Source organism: Rattus norvegicus, chromosome 5 (assembly GCF_021556685.1).
Source record: "Rattus norvegicus strain SHRSP/BbbUtx chromosome 5, alternate assembly SHRSP_T2T, whole genome shotgun sequence".
NCBI lineage: Eukaryota > Metazoa > Chordata > Mammalia > Rodentia > Muridae > Rattus > Rattus norvegicus.
This window is the reverse complement of record NC_141538.1, coordinates 12236756-12243107: the sequence shown is the minus strand read 5'-3', so window position 1 is coordinate 12243107 and position 6352 is coordinate 12236756.

The window sequence follows — 6352 nt, the reverse complement described above, 5'->3', positions numbered from 1 at the left end:
AGGTCTTCAGCTGTTCCTGTGGGCCTGTGTCTTGAGTTCACCAGGCAGCTTTCTTGCAGCAGAAAATTTGGTCTTACCTGTGGTCCTGAGGCTCAAGTTTGCTCGTGGGGTGCTGCCCACAGGCTCTCTGCAGAGGCAGCAACCAGGAAGACCTGTGCCGCCCCTTCCGGGAGCTTCAGTGCACCAGGGTTCCAGATGGTCTTTGGCTTTTTCCTCTGGCATCCGAGATGTGTGTGCAGAGAGCAGTCTTTTCTGGTTTCCCAGGCTTGTCTGCCTCTCTGAAGGTTTAGCTCTCCCTCCTACGGGATTTGGGTGCAGAGAACTGTTTATCCGGTCTGTTTCCTTCAGGTTCCGGCGGTGTCTCAGGCAGCGGTCCTGCCGCTCCTGGGCCCTCCCCCACAGGAGCCCAGAGGCCTTATACAGTTTCCTCTTGGGCCAGGGATGTGGGCAGGGGTGAGCAGTGTTGGTGGTCTCTTCCGCTCTGCAGCCTCAGGAGTGCCCACCTGACCAGGCGGTTGGGTCTCTCTCTCACAGGGTCTGGGCATAAAAGTAGTTTTAAATAAAGCATTTAAGAGTGGAAAAAATCAATCTAAGCAGCCAAACAATTAGCATTTATGAGTTAGCTTCTCTCTGGCCATGGTTGGACATGTGCTATGCCTTGACTGCGGATGTGAAGTGACTAGCTGTCTTAAGTTCCTATGTTTTGACTTCCCTAATATGGATAGTAACATAGAATGCCTATCTGAAAACCATTTTCCATTAAGTTGTTTCATCAGGATATTTTATCACAACAGCAGAAACAAAACTAGAACATAAATTGGTTAAACCATATAAATTATGTAGTAATTTTATTAATAGAAACAAGGCTATTCTTGACTAAAAATCTAAAAATGGATCTCTTCATTTTTACATCAAATCATAAAATCAACAGATGTTTATAAATTTCTGTCACATGATTAAAAAAAAAAACGATAGCACAGTATGACAATAGAAAATCCCCGTTTCAGTGAAGATAATTTACATTCTTGACATAACCTGATAATCAGGAGAAAAAAAAGTAGACAGAAGATGAAATAAAGGCAGGATTATTTTTTGAAGTATGATATCAGCATGAAAAAAATCCACATGGAAGTTCTGAAGAAAATGAACAGAAATAAATATGGCTACTTGAGGCTGGCTATGTGGATCCATGGTCTTCAAAGATTTTGGTGTTACAGCTCTTCCAATGGTATTCAGTGAAACATCTTGTGTTCTTTATTAGGGTAGACAAGAGCCAAATAAACTTTGCAGGGTGGAAGGGGCTTTTCAGGTGAATGTATATTGACTGAAGCTTAAGGTACCGGAATGCTGCATGTGCATGGAAAGGCATTTCAGATGCTTGCTGGGCAGGATTTTACTGGGAGAAAGGAAGTTGTACCTATAATTTCTGCCAAGGACTATGTGACACTCCTCAGACAAAGGATGTGGGGGTCTGGCTCCCCAGATAAGCTCTGGCAGACAAGAGTAAGTTCCACTGAGAAAAGGAAATACTCCATTTTGCTTCAAGCGGTTGGGACATGGTAGACTATGGCCTGAAATAGTATTTTCCCAACAAAGCTATACAGGATCCCTCCTCCCTCTTCCAGGCTTACATGATAAAAGCTTCATCACCACTCTGTGCAGAGGAAACAGACCAGGAGAGCACTAACTTCATCACTGGACTGACCCACCTATGAGTTCAGAGATTATTCAATTATAAAGAGGTGAGGCCTGAATAGATGGCATTGGTCATTACGATCATGCTTTAGAAGGCTACATCTCATCCCTAGCCTTTCTTACTCACAGTGACAGAAAAGTAATTTTATCAGTGGTTTAGAAGAAAGTGTAACAAGTAGAAAATGAGTAAGAAAAGAGACTAAGAGAGGGGGGGTTCTGACTGTGCCCGGAACTGAACTGAACTGGTACCACACTCCCTGCACCCAAATCCCATGCGGGGAAAGAGCTGGACCCTCAGAAGTGTGGACACTTCTGAGAACCCAGAATCGACAAATCCTTTCTGCCCACATTCCTGACACAAGAGGAAATCGCCTAGTGTCGTCTGTGCCCCCTGGGCACAGGGACCTAGGAGCAGTCAGGGGCCAGACTCTTCGGGTTTCTGCCTGCACCAAAATTAAAAACCAATTGCCAGGAGTACCTACACACCTAAGAGCAGAGGTAAGATCAACTTTTCTGCTCCATGAAACCTGCCTGGTGGCACCAGGACACACAAAGGCAGAAATCTCTGGGACAGGACACTTCCAGTTTCTGACTGTGCCTGGAACTGAACTGAACTGGTCCCGCATCTCCCCGTACCCACATCCCTTGGTTCCCACTAAGAGCTGAACTCCCAGAAGTGCGAACAATCCTGAGACCTCAGGACAGACCACCACTTCTGCCCACTTCAACTCACATTCCCAGCTCAAGAGGAAACTTCATAGTGCCTCTGGATACAGGAATATAGGAACAGTCAGTGGCAGGAACCTGGTGGTTTCTGGCTGCATTCAGAACTGAACCTGTACCACAGATCCCTGCACCCTAATCCCATGGGGGAAAGAGCTAGACCCTCAGAAGTGCAAAGACTCCTGAAAACCCAGAGTCGACAAATACTTTCTGCCCACATTCCTAACCCAAAAGGAAATCACCTAGTGCCATCTGTGCCCCCTGAGTACAGGGAACTAGGAGCAGTCAAAGACAGGACCCTTCGGGTTTCTGCCTGTGCCAAGAGCTAAAGCCAGTCACCAGGAGCACCTACACACTGGAGAGCAGAACTCTCTATTCCCAGATCCAGCTGAAAGAAAACAGGTCTACAGGAGTGCTGACACACAGGCCTACAGGAGGGCCAAGCCACATTCAGAGTCAGCAAGACAAGTCAACACCAGAGACAACCTTATGGCAAGAGGCAAGCAAAGGAACCTAAGCAACAGAAACCAAGACTACTTGGCATCATCAGAGCCCATTTCTCCAACCAAAGCAAATACTGGATATCCAAACACCAGAAAAACAGTACTTGGACTTAAAATCACATTTTATGATGATGATGGAGGACTTTAAGGAGGACATAAATAACTAACTCCCTTAGAGAAATATGGGACAACACACGTAAACAAATAGAAGCCCTTAAAAGAAGAAAAGGAAAAATCCCTTAAAGAATCCCTTAAAGAATTATAGGAAAAACACAAAGAAACAGGTGAAGGAAATGAATAAAACCATCCAGGATTTAAAAATGGAAATAGAAACAATAGAGAAAGCACAAAAAACCCTAGGGATAGAAAAGAGATCAGGAGTCATAGATGAGAACATCACCAACAGAATACAAGAGATAGAAGAGAGAATCTCAGGGGCAGAAGATATCATAGAAAACATCGACATAACCATTCAAAGATAACGTAAAATACAAAAGTCTCCTAGCACAAAACATCGAGGAAATCCAGGACAAAATAAGAAGATCAAACCTAAGGATAGTAGGTATAGAAGAGAGTGAAGACTCCCAACTTAAAGGGCCAGTAAATACCTTCAACAAAATTATAGAAGAAAACCTAAAGAAAGAGATGCCCATAAACATACAAGAAGCCTACAGAACTCCAAATAGATGGGACCAGAAAAGAAACTCCTCCTGTCACATAATAGTCAAACACCAAATGCACAAAACAAAAAAGAATATTAAAAGCAGTAAGGGGAAAGGGTCAAGTAACATATAAAGGCAGACCTATCAGAATTATACTGCACTTCTCACCAGAGACTATTCTGGAAAGATGTCATACAGACTCTAAGAGAACAAAAATGCCAGCCCAGGCTACTATATCCAGCAATTAACATAGATGGAGAAACCAAGATATTCCATGAAAAACCCAAATTTACACAATATCTTTCTACAAATCCAGCCCTACAAAGGATAATAGATGAAAAACTTGAGCACAAGGAGGGAAACTACACCCTAGGAAAAGCAGGAAAGTAATCTCCTTGCAATGACACCAAAAGAAGAGAGACACACAAACAGAATTCCAACTCTAACAACAAAAATAACAGGAAGCAAAATTCACTATTCCTTAATATCTCTAAACATCAATGGACTTGATTCCCCCATAAAAAGACATAGACTACCAGAATGGATATGTAAAGAGGACCAAGAATTTTGCTGCATAAAGGAAACACAAGTCAGTGACAAAGACAGACACTACGGGAGAGTAAAAGGCTAGAAAACAACTTTTCAAGCAAATGGTCTGAAGAAACAAGCTGGAGTAGCCATCCTAATATCAAATAAAATCAGCTTCCAACCAAAAGTTGTGAAAAACGATAAGGAAGGAAACTTCATGTTCATCAAAGGAAAAATCTACCAAGATGAACTCTCAATCCTAAATATCTATGGGACAAATCAAGGGCACCTACATTGATAAAAGAAACCTTACTAAAGCTCAAAGCACACATTGCACCTCACGCAATAATAGTAGGAGATTTCAACATCCCACTCTCATCAATGCACAAATCATGGAAACAGAATCTAAACAGAGAAACAGAGAGACTAACAGAAGTTATGACCAAATGGATTTAACAGATAATTATAGAGCATTCCATCCTAAAACAAAAAGATATCCTTCTTCTCAGCACCTCATTGTAACTTTTCCAAAATTGACCATAGAATGGGTCACAAAACAGGCCTCAACAGATACAGGAAGATAGAAATAATCCCATGTATCCTATCAGATCACTATGTACTAAGGCTGTTCTTCAATAACAACAATAACAACAGAACACCCACATATACATGGAAGTTGAACAATGCTCTACTCAATGACAACTCAGTCAAGGAAGAAGTAAAAAACAAAATTAAAGAGTTCTTACAATTTAATGAAAATGAAGATATAGCATAGACAAACTTATGGGACACCATGAAGGCAGTGCTAAGAGGAAAACTCATAGCTCTGAGTACCTGCAAAAAGAAACAGGAGAGACCATACGTCAGCAGATTGACTGCACACCTAAAAGCTCCAGAACAAAAAGAAAGAAATACACTTAAGAGGAGTGGAAGTCAGGAAATCAAACGAAGGGCTAAAATTAACCAATTAGAAACAAAAAGAACTATACAAAGAATCAACAGAACCAAAACTGGTTCTTTAAGAAAATCGACAAGAAGGGGTTGGGGATTTAGCTCAGTGGTAGAGTGCTTGCCTAGCAAGCACAAGGCCCTGGGTTTGGTCCCCAGCCCCCCCCCCAAAAAAAAAAAGAAAAAAAAGAAAATCAACAAGATAGATGAACCCTTAGCCAGACTAACCAGAGGACACAGAGAGTATATCCAAATTAACAAAATCAAAAGTGAAAAGGGAGAAATAACAACAGAATCTGTGGAAATTCAAAGAATCATCAGATCCTACTACAAAAGCCTATATTCATCAAAATGGGAAAATCTGGAGGACATGGACAATTTTCTAGACAAATATGAGGTACAAAACTTAAATTGAGATCAGACAAACCATCTATACAACCCCATAACTACTAAAGAAATAGAAGCAGTTATTAAAAGTCTCCCAAACGGGGTTGGGGATTTAGCTCAGTGGTAGAGCGCTTGCCTAGCAAGCACAAGGCCCTGGGTTCAGTCCCCAGCTCCGAAAAAAAGAAAAAAGAAAAAAAAAGTCTCTCAAACAAAAGGAGCCTAGGGCTAGATGGGTTTAGTGCAAAATTCTATCTGACCTTCATAGAAGACCTCATACCAATATTATCCAAACTATTCCACAAAATAGAAACAGACGGAGCACTATCCAATTCCTTCTATGAAGCCACAATTACTCTTAGACCTAAACCAACAAAGACCCAACAAGGAAAGAAAACTTCAGATCAATTTCCCTTATGAATATTGATGCAAAACTAATCAATAAAATTCTTGCAAACTGAATCCAAGAACACATCAAAACGATCATCCATAATGATCAAATAGGCTTCATCCAGGTACGCAGGGATGGTTCAATATATGAAAATCCATCAACATAATCCACTATATAAACAAACTCAAAGAAAAAAAATCACATGAGCATCTCTTTAGATGCTGAGAAAGCACTTGACAAAATTCAACACCCGCTTCATGATAAAAGTTCTGGAAAGATCAGGAACTCAAGGCCCATACTTAAACAGAGTAAAGCAGTATACAGCAAACCAGTACCTAACATTAAACTAAATGGAGATAAACTTGAAGCAATCTCACTAAAATCAGAGGCTAAATAAGGCTTCCCACTTTGTCCCTAGGCATTCAGTATAGTAATCGAAGTCCTAGCCAGAGCAATTAGGCAACAAAAGAAGGTCAAAGGGTTACAAATTGGAAAGGAAGAAGTCAAAATATCACTAT